General features: G+C 41.7%; 1 protein-coding gene across 7 annotated transcripts in view; it reads left to right on the top strand.

Moving 5' to 3' along the window:
• tango2 (transport and golgi organization 2 homolog (Drosophila)) overlaps positions 1-16,766 on the top strand; it is a 163,903-nt gene that overhangs the window by 36,022 nt on the left and 111,115 nt on the right. The window contains exon 1 of one of the 7 annotated variants that reach the window (XM_078227234.1): positions 1,397-1,526. The exons of the other annotated variants lie outside the window; for them this stretch is intronic. The gene's annotated coding sequence lies outside the window, so the exon portion shown is untranslated. Of the gene's footprint in view, positions 1-1,396; positions 1,527-16,766 lie in introns of those variants that run through there. 7 annotated transcript variants of the gene reach the window in all.

Here is a 16,766-nt window from a genome sequence, read left to right as displayed (position 1 = left end):
TTTCTAGTTTAATAATATCCTTTCTATAATAGGGTGACCAAAATTGCACACAGTATTCCAAGTGTGGCCTTACCAATGTCTTGTACAATTTTAACAAGACGTCCCAACTCCTGTATTCAATGTTCTGACCAATGAAACCAAGCATGCCAAATGCCTTCTTCACCACTCTGTCCACTTATGACTCCACTTTCAAGGAGCTATGAACATGTACCCTTGGATCTCTTTGTTCTGTAACTCTCCCCAACGCCCTACCATTAACTGAGTAAGTCCTGCCCTGGTTCAATCTACCAAAATGCATCACCTCACATTTGTCTAAATTAAACTCCATTTGCCATTCGTCAGCCCACTGGCCCAATTGATCAAGATCCCGTTGCAATTGGAGACAATTTTCTTCACTGTCCACTATGCCATCAATCTTAGTGTCATCTGAAAACTTACTAACTATGCCTCCTATATTCTCATCCAAATCATTAATATAAATGACAAATAACAGTGGACCCAGCACTGATCCCTGAGGCACACCGCTAGTCACCGGCCTCCAGTTTGAAAAACAACTCTCTGCAACCACCCTCTGGCTTCTGTCAAGAAGCCAATTTTGTATCCATTTAGATACCTCGCCCTGAATCCTGTGAGATTTAATCTTATGCAACAACCTACCATGCGGTACCTTGTCAGAGGCCTTGCTAAAGTCCATGTAGACAACATCAACTGCACTGCCCTCATCTATCTTCTTGGTTACCCCTTCAAAAAACTCAATCAAATTTGTGAGACATGATTTTCCACTTCTTAAAATTTAACTTTTTGACCAAGTTTTTTGGTTATCTGACCTAATATCCTCATGTGACATGGTGTCATACTTCATTTTATCCTGTGAAGCACTTTGTGATGTTCTTCCTCATAATGAGGCAAATAAAATTCAGAAAGCAAGTCAATATGTGCTGTTTTTGTATTTTCTGACAACTGATTGAAGAATAGAATAGACAGCAACTTGGAACCAGGTGATCTGACTGCTCTTTCAAATGGGCATTATAATGTTGTGGTGGTAAAAAATTGCATGCTTTAAAACTGCTGCTTGCAATGATGGTATTGCAGTAGTACCAACATGTAGGTATTAACGTGAGGAGAAAGAAGGTGAATCTTTGATCCTCAATTAAAAATCATCACTGTTTTATTATGTGCCACACATTAACGTCTACATGTCTCTATGTCTATGTACCTGCTGCCAGTTTTTAAATGGTAGTTAATTTTTACCTCAGCGGTAACTCACGTGTTATCTATAAATGTCGTCACATATTGCATCATTGGCCTGAATTGGATGATCTTGCAATACTAATGACTTAAACTGTGTCAAAGAGTGCACAAGAGCAACATATGTTGGCAAACAAACTTGATCAAAGCAAACAGAAGAGCAGACAGCAGTAACCAAAGCAGTAGGACTTGGTGACCAAGCAACAGCTATCAGAACGTGGAAAGAACTGTTAATTGGTGTTGAAAGTGGTTGAGTGGCACGTGGACTCATTCTGAAGGTAAAAGAGCAGCATTTTGAGCAAGAATAGAAACAAAAGTAAAAGGCTGGCTGCTGGAAATCTGAAATAAAACAGAAAATTCTGGAAAGACCCAGCATCTGTGGAGATGGTGTTAGTAGATAGAATTTTCAAGTTCCAGTGTAATAGGCTTGGGAGAGGAGGAGGCGTTGGAAAATGGAGTTGCAATAGGGCAGCGTTCAATGGGGCATTCCCTGGGGCAATCATGAATGTGGATTGGCTGTCCACAGCAAAGTGTCAGTCTATTTAAATAATTAAGGCCCCATTTGTGGTAATTTAAATTGCCTGTCAGCATCTTATAAAGGCAGTCATACCAGCCCCCTTGCCCAACGCGTAAGAAACCCACCAGTTCCAGGAAAGCAACCTCCCTCCAGCAGGATTTGTGGGGAAGTGAGGGAGGTAATCGGAGCCAGAGGCTTAATGCCTGAAATGGGGGTCCATGGGCAGCCTCTGTGATGGAAGCAGACGGGTTTCTCCTCTGACACTCCCAATGCTGCTGACCCAGTAACAGGATTGGCAGTTCAAGACTGCATGCCTTTTGTAGTAAGAGTTTTAACAACACCAGGTTAAAGTCTGCAGATTTCCACTCCATCTGACGAAGCAGCGGCGCTCCGAAAGCTGATGGTATTTGCTACCAAATAAACCTGTTGAACTTTAACCTGGTGTTGTTAAAACTCTTACTGTGTTTACCCCAGTCCAACGCCGGCATCTCCACATCATGCCTTTTGTAGGACAGTGAACACAAAGGCAGCCCACAAGCTGGCTGCAGCTGGAAAGATAACTCTCCTGTTCTGGCACCTGCTAAGTGTGGACTCAGGATCCTTATTTGTTCCTGGCCATACGGTTTACTGAAGCTTGTGGGAAAAACATATCCAGTGTTATATGCAGAGCAACAATCTAACAAGGACATGGTCTTGTATAACAATGGAAACCAAGAGGAGACTAATCATTATTGATGAAGGAAAAGTTCATTATCAAAAATTGCACATGTTCACAAGAAGTAGTGAACGACTGAGAAATATTCAGGATCGAAAGGCTGAAGTGAAGTATCCAAAATGGACACAGACCAGAAATGAGAGATAAGTAGGCAGTGTCATGGGGCTTCCCAAAAACATGTGGGCTACTGCCAGTTTGCATATTATCCTTTTTAAAAATTTTTACTCCAATGCGCAGAGCGGATGGGGCAAGCCCAAATCCATCTTCTTGCTTGTTCCAAAAACCACATTCAAATTGAATCCAATTCGTGGGTCTCACAAGAGAGACATAATACATACATATGGGCAGCACGGTGATACAGCACCGCTGCCTCATAGTGCCAGGGGTCCAGGTTCGATTCCTGGCTTGGTCACTGTTTGTGCGGAGTCTGCACGTTCTCCCCGTGTCTGCGTGTGTTTCCTCCGGGTGCTCCAGTTTCCTCCCACAGTCCGAAAGACGTGCTGGTTAGGTGCATTGGCCATGCTAAATTCTCCCTCAGTGTACCCGAACAGGCGCTGGAGTGTCGCGACTAGGGGATTTTCACAGTAACTTCATTGCAGTGTTAATGTAAGCCTACTTGTGACTAATAAATAAACTTTAAACTTTTTTACTTTATGCATGATAAGGCATTGTACCCCATCTTGGGCTTGATCTGACACTTGATCTTAGCCGAAAGGCTGAGGAGCGGTTTTATCCCCCGTTTCTCACATCTGCTGACTGGTTCAAATTGGAAACTGACCTATTTCCTGCAGAGGAGTGTGTCAGTACCTTTTTAAAATAGTAGCTGCAGCTGTGAGTTGTTACAAAGACTATTGGTTTGGCTTGTTGCCCGTTACTTGTGTTGTCTTCTGGCTTGGTGAAGTTTCACTTCCTCCAGGTTGACTTGGAGGTAGTCAGTATTTGTTATTTCTTAAAACAATTTACCCTATTTATATCCAAAATTTCAACGTAAGTTCAGTGTTTTCTGGACACAGACTATTCTGCCTTGCTCTCTTGGAGTCTCATTGCCTTATTACCATAATCCTTTATGCTCTCCACCCAAAACTGTTAAAATATTTTGTTGAACTATTTCCATTCCTATCATCTCCCTCCAAAATTACAACACCACAGGTTGAGCCTGTCTGATGCTTTTATTACTCTCCCTGACCTCATCTTGAGTATTCTCATTTGTGTGTCACTTTTGGGGTTTGCTGTAGAGTGTCTCCTCATTCTCATCATGACAACACTGAAATGATTGCATCAGCTGTCATTCGTCGATAGTTTTGACTTATAATGTGAAAGCACATTCAATGAGATGAGCAGCTGTTTGTTCCTGTCAACGGCACTCTTCTGTTAGAATCCCCAATACCACTGCTGACCTTTTCTCTGCAGATCGTGTAAAGATTTGTCGATGGCAGACAGATTTGGGATGAATTTCCCCATCTGGTTGACCATGCCTAAAAAATATCTGTATGTCAGCAACACACTTGGCCCTTTGGGCGTCTGCTCCTATTTTTGTTGTGTATTATATGGCCTAAAAATTTGATAGTGGTTTTCCCAAACTTGCACTTTTCATTCCGAGTGAGGCTTTCTTGTTCAAGCACTTTTCAAACCTCCTGGATTCTGTGATTGTGTCCTTCTTTAGCCACACCGTGGGTGAGCAGTTCATTCATGTGGCAAATAATTTCTTTACTGTCATTGAGGATGTTGGACATAGGGCATTGAAAGATTTTTGGAGCAGAGGGTAAGCCAAAGGGAAGTCGATTGAAACAAAAGCAACTGAAGGAAGTGATAAACATTGTCAACAACCTTGATTCTTAGTCAAAGGGATCTGCCAAAAACTGCTGTTGGCATCCAGCTTTGTAAGAACACTTTTGGACAACCTTGCCAGATCATCATCAACAAAAGACATCCGGTATCGACACAAGAGCCTGATTATGTCATTTGATTTAGGGACTGTCGCTAGCCCCTGGCACCATTTTGTAGGCATTTTAACAGGGGAATTACTCATTGATGCAACATCCTGTCGATTTGCTCTTTCTCAATCAGTGGGTGTGGTCCTTTCCTAGCAGTAGTTAAGCAGATGCATTTGACATACAGGAGAAGGGTGATGTGATATTTTGTTCCGGTCCATGGAATAACTTAAGAAATTCATTCCTAAATGTGGCTCTACTGTCATCCTGTGCCCATCAATCCTTTGTAAAAGACCAAGTCCTGAACATGCTTCCCTGAGCAGAGAAGGTTGCTGATTTTGTAAGATATAAACAGTTTCATTAATCTTTTTTATCCTTATCTCTAAGGGTTGTAGTGATCTAACCCTTCATTTTGAGGTCTGTGCCCTTGTTGTTTTATTTTTGATGGCCTAATCTCAGCATCCTTAAGTTCGCCCAATTTGTCCAATAAGATTGTGACCCCAGCCCGAGTGTCCGGTTTAAATTCTTTTCTGTAACCTTTGACTTCCAGCTTGACAGATCAAAACTGTTTATTAAGATCTTTGATTTCTCAAAGGAAATTGCCAAATTTCCAGTTTCCTGCACTTGAACTGGTGGAAGCTTGTTCCAATGTTTTTTCCTTTAAATCTGCAGGTTTGTTTACAATGTCTGGTCTTTCCAACTTTCTGCTTGGCATTTTCTGCAGCAATGTTGCTTTTTGGCACCACATCTGGAACATTTTAAAATAGTTGGAAGGGGTTTCCCAGCCCCTTCAACAGTTTTGGCAGCCTTTTCAATGGGCCTACATACTGAATCAACTAGAGCCTCATCATCTCTCCAAAATACACCCCAATTCTTCTTATGTAGTTCCACCTGCCTTGTAAATTGTTCAGCCTTCTCTAACATGAAATCCTCCTTGGTTTGAAAGCTACCCAACAGCACCTCATCGGGCATGCCAAGTACATTGTGGTTGCGAAGTAAATCATGTTTTCAAGTTCTGTAGCATCAACCACTGGCCAGCCTATGCAAGTTATTAATAAATGAGTTGATGGATTTGCCTGGTCTTTAGCCCCTTTTGGTTGAATCTCATCTGTTCAATGATCAAATTCTTCATAGGGCTGGTAATATTGAAGGCCCTCAAAATCCTTTTAGGATACTGAGGGCTCCTTCACTACAAGGCATCAATTAAATCTCTAGTTGCATATAGAAGGGTACTGACCTCATGTTTTGTGCCCCCCTGTAAGCCCAAAAAATATGTTTTGAACAGCAGCACTACAGGGGCGGTTTTGAACAGCAGCACTACAGGGGTGGCACGGTAGCACAGTGGTTGGGCGGCATGGTAGCACAGTGGTTAGCACTGCTGCTTCACAGCTCCAGGGACCTGGGTTCGATTCCCGGCTTGGGTCACTGTCTGTGTGGAGTTTGCACATTCTCCTCGTGTCTGCGTGGGTTTCCTCTGGGTGCTCCGGTTTCCTCCCACAGTCCAAAGATGTGCGGGTTAGGTTGATTGGCCAGGTTAAAAAAAATTGCCCCTTAGAGTCCTGAGATGCGTACGTTAGAGGGATTAGTGGGTAAATATGTAGGGAGATGGGGGTAGGGCCTGGGTGGGATTGTGGTCGGTGCAGACTCGATGGGCCGAATGGCCTCTTTCTGTGCTGTAGGGTTTCTATGATTAAACCTTTATTCTACAAGTGCCAATGTTTTATTTTGATGCATAAATGGTACAGGAATCACCTGATATCATCTGATGACAAATCCTATGACAAACACCACATGTACATCTTGTGTCACAGTGGGCACTGACTGCATTTCTGTTCTTGATGAGCATCTCTTGGCCAGCAGTGGAGTGGATCCTTGGGTGCTTGGGCAGTAGGTGGTCTTGACTACAGAAAAGGAACCTTGTACAACATCACTGTCAGCTAACTGCTGTATCTCCTGCACTTTAGACCCACCATCTATTTTTTAGGTTGTGTGTTTTCTTGGACTTCGGACTTCTGCCATCTGCGGAGCTGCTTTCCTGCTCTCTAGTTGGGTTACAGTTTTAGGTTCAGAAAAGCCTTGCGGTTGTGGCTTTCCAGCTCCTGGATCTCCTGGTCATTCTCATTGAACCAGTCTTGGTGTTTCCTGATCCAGTAACCAAACATCTCGGCGCAGGTGTTGATTATGGAGGCCTTGAGGGCACACCAGGTGCTGTGAACACACTGCGTCTCAGGGTCACTGACTGAATAGGGCTCTCTTATCAGAGTCTTTGAGTGCCTCAGCATTGATTTTTCTTCCAGCATGGTTTCAGTTGCCATCGCTGCTATGGGGCCACATTGATGTTAATCATAGAGCGGATTCAACAGTGGTCTCTCCAGCAGTTGTCAGATTCTGCCATCGCAGGTGAGACGCATGCGTTTGTAGTTTCCTAACTTGGACGATGACGTAGGTCACAGTGCTTGGAGCGAGAGTGAGGCCTTGTACATGTCTCTCTGATGGAACAAGGTGTTAGTTATGACAGTGCTATGTTTTAGACATTTTGTCAGGAGCTGGGTACTATTGACAAAAATGTAAATGTACTATATCATCATGTACTCCGACTGCTGTTTGTTATGATTAGGAAAGTGGAAGATGTTGGTGCTGGGAAATGCAATAGTGCCTATATTCCCCAGGCAGCCGGTGTAGCATTACACACTCTCAAGCCTGATTTTGCATAATTATATGCAGAATAAAGTTCCTGCTTCTTGGTGCTAACACCATGTTCCAACTCCAACTTCCAGGGCAAATCTTGAATTTCCCACACCAGCCATCATTAGCTTATCTCAAAACTAGAAATAATGTGTGCTGAGATGTAGCCTGTTTTATTGCTGTAGGGCTGTTCCCATGAGCATTTTGGTTAAAAATGCCACAATCATTTTGTTGAGGATCCTGCAAAAATTATATTTCCACCACAACTTTGCTAGAAGATTGACAGAGGTCACCGAGAAACTGTGAAAGCCCATTTCTAGCTGTTTCCTCGTGGTTTCTGTTTTTCTCCCACCAACATAGTGGCAGGAAATCAGGAGGAGTTGCACACAAATGCAAATACGCCGAGCTGTGCAGTCCCTGACTGTAGTAGTCAAGCATGTTATGAACAGAAGGATTTGAGGTACCAGAAATTTATTTTGCAAGATGGGACTATGTAATGCCATGCCATCACCTTCCCCTTAATCCCATCTTCACAGGTTACTCCTTTTCTTGCTTGGTCTTGAGATGTGAGCGATGTTAGCAAGGTTGTATTTATTGCCCTGAGAAGATGATTGTCTTCCTCAACTACTGCAGTTTTTTTGCTGATGGTAATCCACAATAATTTTAGATGGGGTAATTCAGGATATTGCACCTGGATGAAGCCAGGTCAAAGATACATATCCCAAGTTGGGATGGTGTACAGATACCAACCCTCCCAAGAATTCCTTGGGGCACCTTGGAATTAATGATTAATCATTCAATCAAATAGCAAAAGTTGTTGACTTTACAACTGGCTTAGGAAGGTGGTATGCTGTGAGAATAGCATGTCAGGCACCCATTGGTGGGGGAGAACAGATGGAGTGAGAGATCATGAGATAAAACCCTGTTGATTACATCTAATGAGAGCTGGTAACTTCAGAATGGTGTGTGACTTGGAGGTTATTAGTGTTTCCATAATATAACTGCTCTGCTGGAGATGGCAGGTGAGGAAAGTGTAGTCAGAGTAAACTTGGCTAGTTGTTGCTACTTCTTTATGTACGCTGCAACCAGAGATGGAGAAGATGAATATTAAGTGCAGTAACAGGGTCACTAATCAAGCAAACTGCTCTGGCCATAATGAGCAGTGTTGCAACCACATTGAACCAGGTAAGAATTTAATTATCTCTGTTGGCTTGAACCAATGGTGGATGGTGAAGATTCCTTGAAAAGTCAGGAGGTGAGCCATTTGTGGCAAAGCACCCTGCCTCTACTGCTATTTTTTAAGTTTATTCATTTATTAGTGTCATAAGTAGGCTCACATTAACACTGCAATGAACTTAATGTAAAAATCCCCTAGTCGCCGCACTCCAGCGCCTGGTCGGGTATACTGCAGGAGAATTTAGCATGGCCAATGCACCTAACCAGCACGTCTTTCAGACAGTGGGAGGAAACTGGAACACCCAGTATTTATGCCACCCGGTATTTATGGCAGTTCGCATTTGGTGTCAGGTTATCTACTTTGGATCTTAACAAGATCGATCTGAGTTTTTTCTCTAAGTGACAAGGAGCCAGGAATTGTGGAGGAGCAAAGATATCTAGAAGTACTAGATCTATCAAAATGTGTATTAGGCAGAAGATCTACTTGTGTGATTGCAGTTTTCTATCTTAAGATTGTCATCTCGCACCTTATGTTTTTATATAGGCCAAATAATTTCATAACTTTCACTACCTCTGTGTGCAGGAATAGGCCTGCCTCAACAGTGTTTTCTTGATTTCACTTCTCAGCAGGAATAAGCACTGATGAGTTCCACAGCCAGGCAAACTGTGTTTGAAGAAGTGAATTAAAGAATACAAGAGAAAAATGCCAATATTAATGCTATTTCACTGGTTCCAGTAAGAGGTATCAATTTTACTGTGGTTATACTCTTAGGGCGGATAAAAGTATTTGGGTACACAAGTATGACTGGAAATCACAAACCTGGGATTTATCCAGTGTTGACAGTTCTGTTAAATATTAAGGTTGTGGTTTAATCATTGTTCCTTTCCCTCCAACAATATCTGATGGTGGGACTCTGAAGAACCCATGAAAGACATTGAAAGACTTTAAATGATTGAGACAAAATGGGCAACCTTCACAATTACTGCTCTAATCCAATAAAAATGTCATATTCTCATGTATTTATCACTCAGATAAAATTTTTCTTATTGATTGCTGTACTAATCCACCTATAAAACAGAATTACAGTTGCATTTAGTTTTAAATTAACGATAGGGTATTAATCAAGTTTCAAGGGTAAGTTGTGTTATTGGTCAGTATTCCAAGACAGTTAATTTTTGCAGATCTGTCAGATGGCATGTTTCATGAATTATGTGTTTCATGCTTTACCACTGGTGGTTTATAACAGTCAAAAGAAAAATGTTAAAGCACAGAAAAAGGTAGAAAAATAAGTTTTGAAAGAAGTCTTGGCTTTAATATAACACCCTTCAAAATTTCCAAAACCTAAAACACTGCAGAAACTCAATTGAACCAGCCATATGGTTAGGTTAAGAACATAAGAAATAAGAGCAGGAGTAGGCCATCTAGCCCCTCGAGCCTGCCCCGCCATTCAATAAGACCATGGCTGATCTGAAGTGGATCAGTTCCACTTACCCGCCTGATCCCCATAACCCCTAATTCCCTTACCGATCAGGAATCCATCTATCCGTGATTTAAACATATTCAACGAGGTAGCCTCCACCACTTCAGTGGGCAGAGAATTCCAGAGATTCACCACCCTCTGAGAGAAGAAGTTCCTCCTCAACTCTGTCCTAAACTGACCCCCCTTTATTTTGAGGCTGTGCCCTCTAGTTCTAGCTTCCTTTCTAAGTGGAAAGAATCTCTCCACCTCTACCCTATCCAGCCCCCTCATTATCTTATAGGTCTCTATATGATCCCCCCACAGCCTTCTAAATTCCAACGAGTACAAACCCAATCTGCTCAGTCTCTCCTCATAATCAACACCCCTCATCTCTGGTATCAACCTGGTGAACCTTCTCTGCACTCCCTCCAAGGCCAATATATCCTTCTGCAAATAAGGGGACCAATTCTGCACACAGTATTCCAGCTGCGGCCTCACCAATGCCCTGTACAGATGCAGCAAGACATCTCTGCTTTTATATTCTATCCCCCCTGCGATATAGGCCAACATCCCATTTGCCTTCTTGATCACCTGTTGCACCTGCAGACTGGGTTTTTGCGTCTCATGCGCAAGGACCCCCAGGTCTCTTTGCACAGTAGCATGTTGTAATTTTTTTCCATTTAGATAATAATCCAATTTGCTATTATTTCCTCCAGTGAATAACCTCGCATTTGTCAACGTTATACTCCATCTGCCAGATCCTCGCCCACTCACTCAGCCTGTCCAAATCTCTCTGCAGAACTTCTACGCCCTCCACACGATTCACTTTTCCACTTATCTTTGTGTCGTCTGCAAACTTTGTTACCCTACACTCAGTCCCCTCCTCCAGATCGTCTATATAAATGGAAAATAGTTGAGGCCCCAGTACCGATCCCTGCGGCACGCCACTAGTTACCATCCGCCAACCAGAAAAGCACCCATTTATTCCGACTCTCTGCTTCCTGCCGGATAGCCAATCCCCAATCCACGCTAACACCCTAACCCCAACTCCGTGTGACCCAATCTTCTTCAGCAACCTTTTGTGAGGCACCTTATCAAACGCCTTTTGGAAATCCAAAAACACCGCATCCACCGGTTCCCCTCTGTCAACCGCACTAGTCACATCTTCATAAAAATCCAACAAGTTCGTCAAGCACGACTTTCCCCTCATGAATCCATGCTGCGTCTGCTTAATCGAACCATTCTTATCCAGATGGCCTGCTATTTCTTCTTTAATGATGGATTCCAGCATTTTCCCAACTACAGACGTTAAGCTAACCGGCCTGTAGTTACCCGCCTTTTGTCTATTTCCTTTTTTAAGCAGGTTGATTGGTCATGTGAAATTGCCCCTAGTGTCAGGGGGATTGGCAGGGTAAAGGTGTGGGGTTACGAGAATAGGGCCTGGATAGGATTGTGGTCAGTACAGACTCAATGGGCTGAATGGCCTCCTCCTGTCCTGTAGGGATCTATGATATCAATAGTATGGCTACAAGAGCAGGTCAGAGGCTGAGAATTCTGCACATTACCTCTTGATTCCCCAAAGCCTGTCCACCATCTGCAGGACACAAGTCAGGAGTGTGATGGAATTCTCTCCATCTGCCTGGTTGAGTGCAGCTCCAACAACATTCAAAAAGCCCAACAAGGATAAAGCAGCCCACTTGATTTGCAGTACCAAGTCACATGGTATCTTGACTTGGAACTATATCACCATTCCTGCACTGTCGCTGTGTCAAAATCATGTAACAGCACTGTGGGTGTTCCTACAACACATGGACTGTAATGATTCAAGAAAGCAGCACACCATCACCTTCTCAAGGGCAATTAGGGATGGGCAATAAATGCTGGCCTAGCCAGCAATGCCCACATCCCATAAAAGAATGAAAAAATGTTAGTTACTTTTCATGGACATATCTTTCTGTTTCTCACACCCATTCATCCCCACAGATAAGAACGTAAGAAATGGGAGTACAAACCCTCAAACCTGCTCTATCATTCAATAAAATTGCAGTTGATCCTTGAATTCAGCTACACCTTTGCCCTCTAATCCCATAGCTTCTTGATTATCATTGAATCCAAAAATCTACTTTGTACAATTACAGCAATAACTTTCTTCTTCATATACACCAGCCCTCTTGCAATAAAGGCCGACATATCACTCACTCTCCTAACTGCTTGAAGGACATCTCTAACTGAAAAGACAGGCGGTCTGTTCAAATTAAAATATGAAAATCCATAATCAGTAACTCACACCAAATTTGAATTAATAAAATGTTAAGTCAGATTCACGGCCTATTAGACACTGAATTTAAATGAGGTAAACAGAACAAGTCACCCTGCTGGAGGTCCTATATATACAGGTGATTGTATTTTTTCTTGCGCTGTGATTCATGTGACAAACTCTTGCATTGCAACTTATACCTACTTTATGGTATTTTAGGTTCATTCTCCATGTAGTATCAGTGTAGATAAGGTGCATTTCTTCACATATGTTTATAATGCTTTGGTTAAAAATCTTATCAGCCTGTGAAATTTTTGTTTTGCATTTGTTAGCTGAGGATTTGATTTGAATTTGCTAATCCAAGTTGCTGCCTAAAGACTTTTTTTTTGGCATGTGCAGTATATTTTCATTCAAAATTTTAAAAATAGTGTCGTAACTGCAGAGCCACTTCTCACTGTAGAATGCAAAATTAGAAAAAATGTGCCCTAATCTAAACTGGGGTCTGTAGTTGATTCTTATCCATCATTCCTATCATAGAAAACATTCTTAAGCCAGATGGGCACTTAAAATGATCTGTTGATTGGTAAGTATGGACCTATTGCATCTTAAAAACATCCTTGCATGAGACCACAATGCCACATGTTATTATCCTGTCTAGCTGATGAGGTTATTTTTGTCTCAACGAAATATTTCAGTCAGCAGCTGCTGCAGGCCTTCGATTTTCCTACATAACTTTATTGCTTGACACTATGATACAGCTGTAAAAACAGGCTTCAAATTCTCCATCCTTTCCTTTTTATGGTACCATAAAGTATATAGAGTACAAATCATGCCTTCATTTAGGCTTTGATGACTGGTGACCAGAGCTTACAATTTATGTTCGTGGTGCAATCAATATTTTACAATAATTCTAAAGATTTTTTCTGGGGAAGGGCTAAATCTATAAAATCCGAAGCTCAATGTTTAATTACAGGAAAAAAGGGGAAGACACTGGATTGCATTAGCAGAGAAATAAAGTATTAATCAAATGCAATTGCAGGGTAGCTATAAAAAGGCTTGGTTACATTCCACACAGAGTATGTGTGGTGTTTGGTCACTCAGTTATTATAAGGATATTACTGCCCTTGAAAAGCAGGGGAGAGAAGTAAAAAAAAACTAAAGTGATGCTGGGTTTCTGCAAAATATAATATGAGGAAAGGTTTGAGTTTGGACTTGGCAAATGGGGTTAACCAATGTCTTGTCCAAGTTCAGCATCATTTCCTTACTTTTTATATTGAATATAAAAGCAAACAGGCAGATTCCAGATGGAATTCTGCTCTTGAAAAGGAAATGTTTGGCATGAACAGGAATAGCTCTGAAATCTGCTTCTGGGGCGAGAGGAAATTAGTGATTTGGTGAAAAAGTAGGTTGGTGGGTTGAGCAAAATCAATAAGGAACAGGATTAACCTTGAAGACCGTCAGTAAATTCTGGAAACACAGCATGAGCCAATCAGGTCAGTCAGCATCTGTAGAAAATAGACAAGTGAATTTCTTGGAGTCTGTTAAATCTAATAACTGCATGTGGAGAAAGAATAAGTCTGAATCTTGTCTTTCACCTTCACCAGGTTTATTCTCATAACAGTTCAACACAGTAACAGCTGCTTTCTATTCCCTCTCCCCCAACTGTTTCAGTTGTGTCCATTTGTAGATCAGCCAATGCTTATCACCTGCTTTTAACAATGCTTAACAAATGTAATTGCCAAAGGATGCAATTGCTAATACATTGACAGAGTCTACATCCAAAATGTTAACTTGTCTATTCTGCAGATGCTGGCTACCATGACCACTTAAAATTTCAATTTTCATTTCATACTTTCAGCATTTTCAGATTTTTTTTGAATTTTGCTTGGATTACTTCTTCCTAATTTCTAAAGATTCCAGGTTTTAGATGTCTATTGAAGCTGCCAATTCCTTATTTAGTAACTCATGTTAATTCAATACTACCCACTATAAGACAAAATCTCCATTCAGGAATTAAATACAATCCTTTACACTGTCCCCATTTTTAAAAATTCCATTGTCTAAGAGGCTGTCAACATGTCGAGGGCAACACGGTGGCACAGTGGTTAGCACTGCTGCCTCGCAGCACCAGGCACCCGGGTTCGATTCCCAGCTTGGGTCACTGTTTGTTTAGAGTTTGCCTATTCTCCCCGTGTCTGCATGGGTTTCCTCAGGGTGCTCCGGTTTCCTCCTGCAGTCCAAAGATATGCTGGTTAGGTTGATCGGCCATGATAAATTGACCCTAATTTCAGGGGGATTAGCAGAGTAAATATGTGGGTTACGGGGATAGGGTGGGATTGTTGTCGGTGCAGACTTGATAGGCCTAATGGCCTCTTTCTGTACTATAGGGATTCTATGATGCTATGTTATCATTGCTATTCTTACAGGTGTCAGCCATGACTCAGTTGGTCGCATTCTTGTCTCTAAGTCACAAGATTGTGTGTTCAGTCCAACTCCAGAGACCTAGGCAAAAGAAACAAGACTCAAACAAGTATTGCACTCTAGTGCAATACTGAGGGAGTGCTGCATTGTAGGAGATGCCATATTTCATACAAGATGTTAAACCGAGGTCTGCGCTCTCAGCTGGGTGTAGAAAATCCTGTGAAACTATTTTGAAGAGCAGTAAATTAACCTCAGCCAATATTTATCCCTCAACAAACTTCACAAAAAATACAAGGCGGCTATCTGGTCATTATCAGCTGGCTGTATGTGAGAACTTGGTTGTCGCGTTTCCTACATTACAACACTAGCAACAATCCGAAGTACTTAATTGGCTGAAAAATGCTTTGAGATGTCCAATGGTTATGAAAGGCACTGTATAAATGCAAGTCTTTTACCTTCCCTTGTAGCCCTGGGGAAGAAGCGGTTTTACGTTAACAGCCATTTTTGAAATTCCTGAACTTCATGGTTAAATAACATTTGAAAAGCTACTGATTTTTGTCACTTATTGAGCTATGATTCTTCATTGGCATCATTTTGCTTATAAAATAGTCCAACTTCGCTATGGACATAACTTAAGTCTCATTACTGTAAGAGTGCTTTAATTTTATTTCTATCCATGAAGTATCACATATTCCTATAATTTTCTTTGCCTGGCTTTAATTTCTCAGACATTTCTTGTGACATTGGGCCTTCACTTCAAAAAGGTGCATACTTATAGTTTGCAGAAATTACTGCGCCCTCTTCCACACTCATTAAAAAAAATTATGTACTTGTATAAATTATGAACCTTTTTTAAACAGGCTTCTGTGCATGATTATTCAACTGCAGCTGTGCTTAGCAAATGAATAAAATCAGCTGATTTGCAGTTTTAGCATAATGCCAAGGACCCGGGTTCGATTCCAACCTTGGGTGACTGTGTGGAGTTTGCATGTTCTCCTCATGTCTGCGTGGGTTTCCTCTGGGTGCTCTGATTTCCTCCCACAATCCAAAAAAGTGCAGATTAGGTGGATTGGCCATGCTAAATGGCTCTTACGGTGCTCTTAAGGAGAGTTGATGCAGATTCACTAGGCCAAATGGCCTCCTTCTATACAGTAGAGATTCTATGATTCACACAATTTCATTGGATCCCTTTTTTAAAAAAAAAAGTACTGTTGCAGTGTTATAAACTGCAAAGGTAATGCAATGAAGATCCCTTCCCTGGATTAATAATGTATCACCTTGAAGCCTCAATATTTTAGGTAATTGACATGTGGAAGCTACAATTTGCCTTGCATCTTACAAAAGTAGATTTGTTTCCAGTCTTAAAGAGTTGATTTGCAAAATGTCCTTCTACTTCAGTGATGACTTGTTGGTTTCATTGCTAGTTTAATGGTTGTGAGAGGCACTTTTTGCCTGTTTACACCATTGGTGGCCATGCCTTCAGATGCCTATGGCCTAAGCTCCGGAATTCCTTCGCTTAACTTCTCAGCTTGTCTAGCTTTTCTCCTTCAAGAATGCTGTTATAAAAGCTACCTCTTTGTCCAAGGTTTTACTACTTCAGGTGCTACATAAATGCAGGTTGTTACTGTAGTTGTAGTAAAGCACCATACAGAATCAGAGAATCCCTACAGTGTACAAGGAGGCCATTTGGCCCATCGAGTCAGCAATGACTCTCCAACAGAGGATCCTACCCAGGCCCTTTTCCATAACTCCACGTATTTACCCTGCTAATCCCCCTAACCTACGCATCTTGGAACACTAAGGGAAATTTAGCATGGCCAATGCACCTAACCTACGCATCTTTGGACTGTGGGAGGAAATTAGAGCACCCAGAGGAAACCTGTACAGACACGGTGAGAACGTGCAAACCACACACACAGTCATCCAAGGCCAAATTGAACCTGGGTTCCTGGCACTGTGAGACAGCATTGCTAACCACTGTGTCACCATGCCACCCTATAGATTTCTTAGATTCAAAGTTCTTGTCAGCAGCTTGTGTAACTCCTTGATAAACCTATGTAAGAAAACATATTGTATATTGTGGTTACCTTGTGGCTTATAGGATAATTGTGTGGGAACCATTGGTTGCTCGTTTCTGTCAATTGTGAAATGTAAGGTCATTTTACAGCTGCTTTGTTTGGGAAGCACTGAAACCAATTGACATTCGGGCATAAAAGCAGACTGAAGTCTTGAGTGGCTAATGTATAAAAGGCAGACTTAAAGTATAGAATATTAGAATGTTTCTTAGAGCGAGACAGAACCGTTCAAGTGTCACCACAAGGCCATTCAAAATCAATCACTTCAAAACCTTATTGTT

This window comes from Mustelus asterias, chromosome 13 (genome assembly GCF_964213995.1).
Source record: "Mustelus asterias chromosome 13, sMusAst1.hap1.1, whole genome shotgun sequence".
NCBI classification, from domain to species: Eukaryota; Metazoa; Chordata; class Chondrichthyes; order Carcharhiniformes; family Triakidae; genus Mustelus; species Mustelus asterias.
Note: the sequence above shows the minus strand (reverse complement) of the source record. Positions and strands in the feature narration are given on the sequence as shown.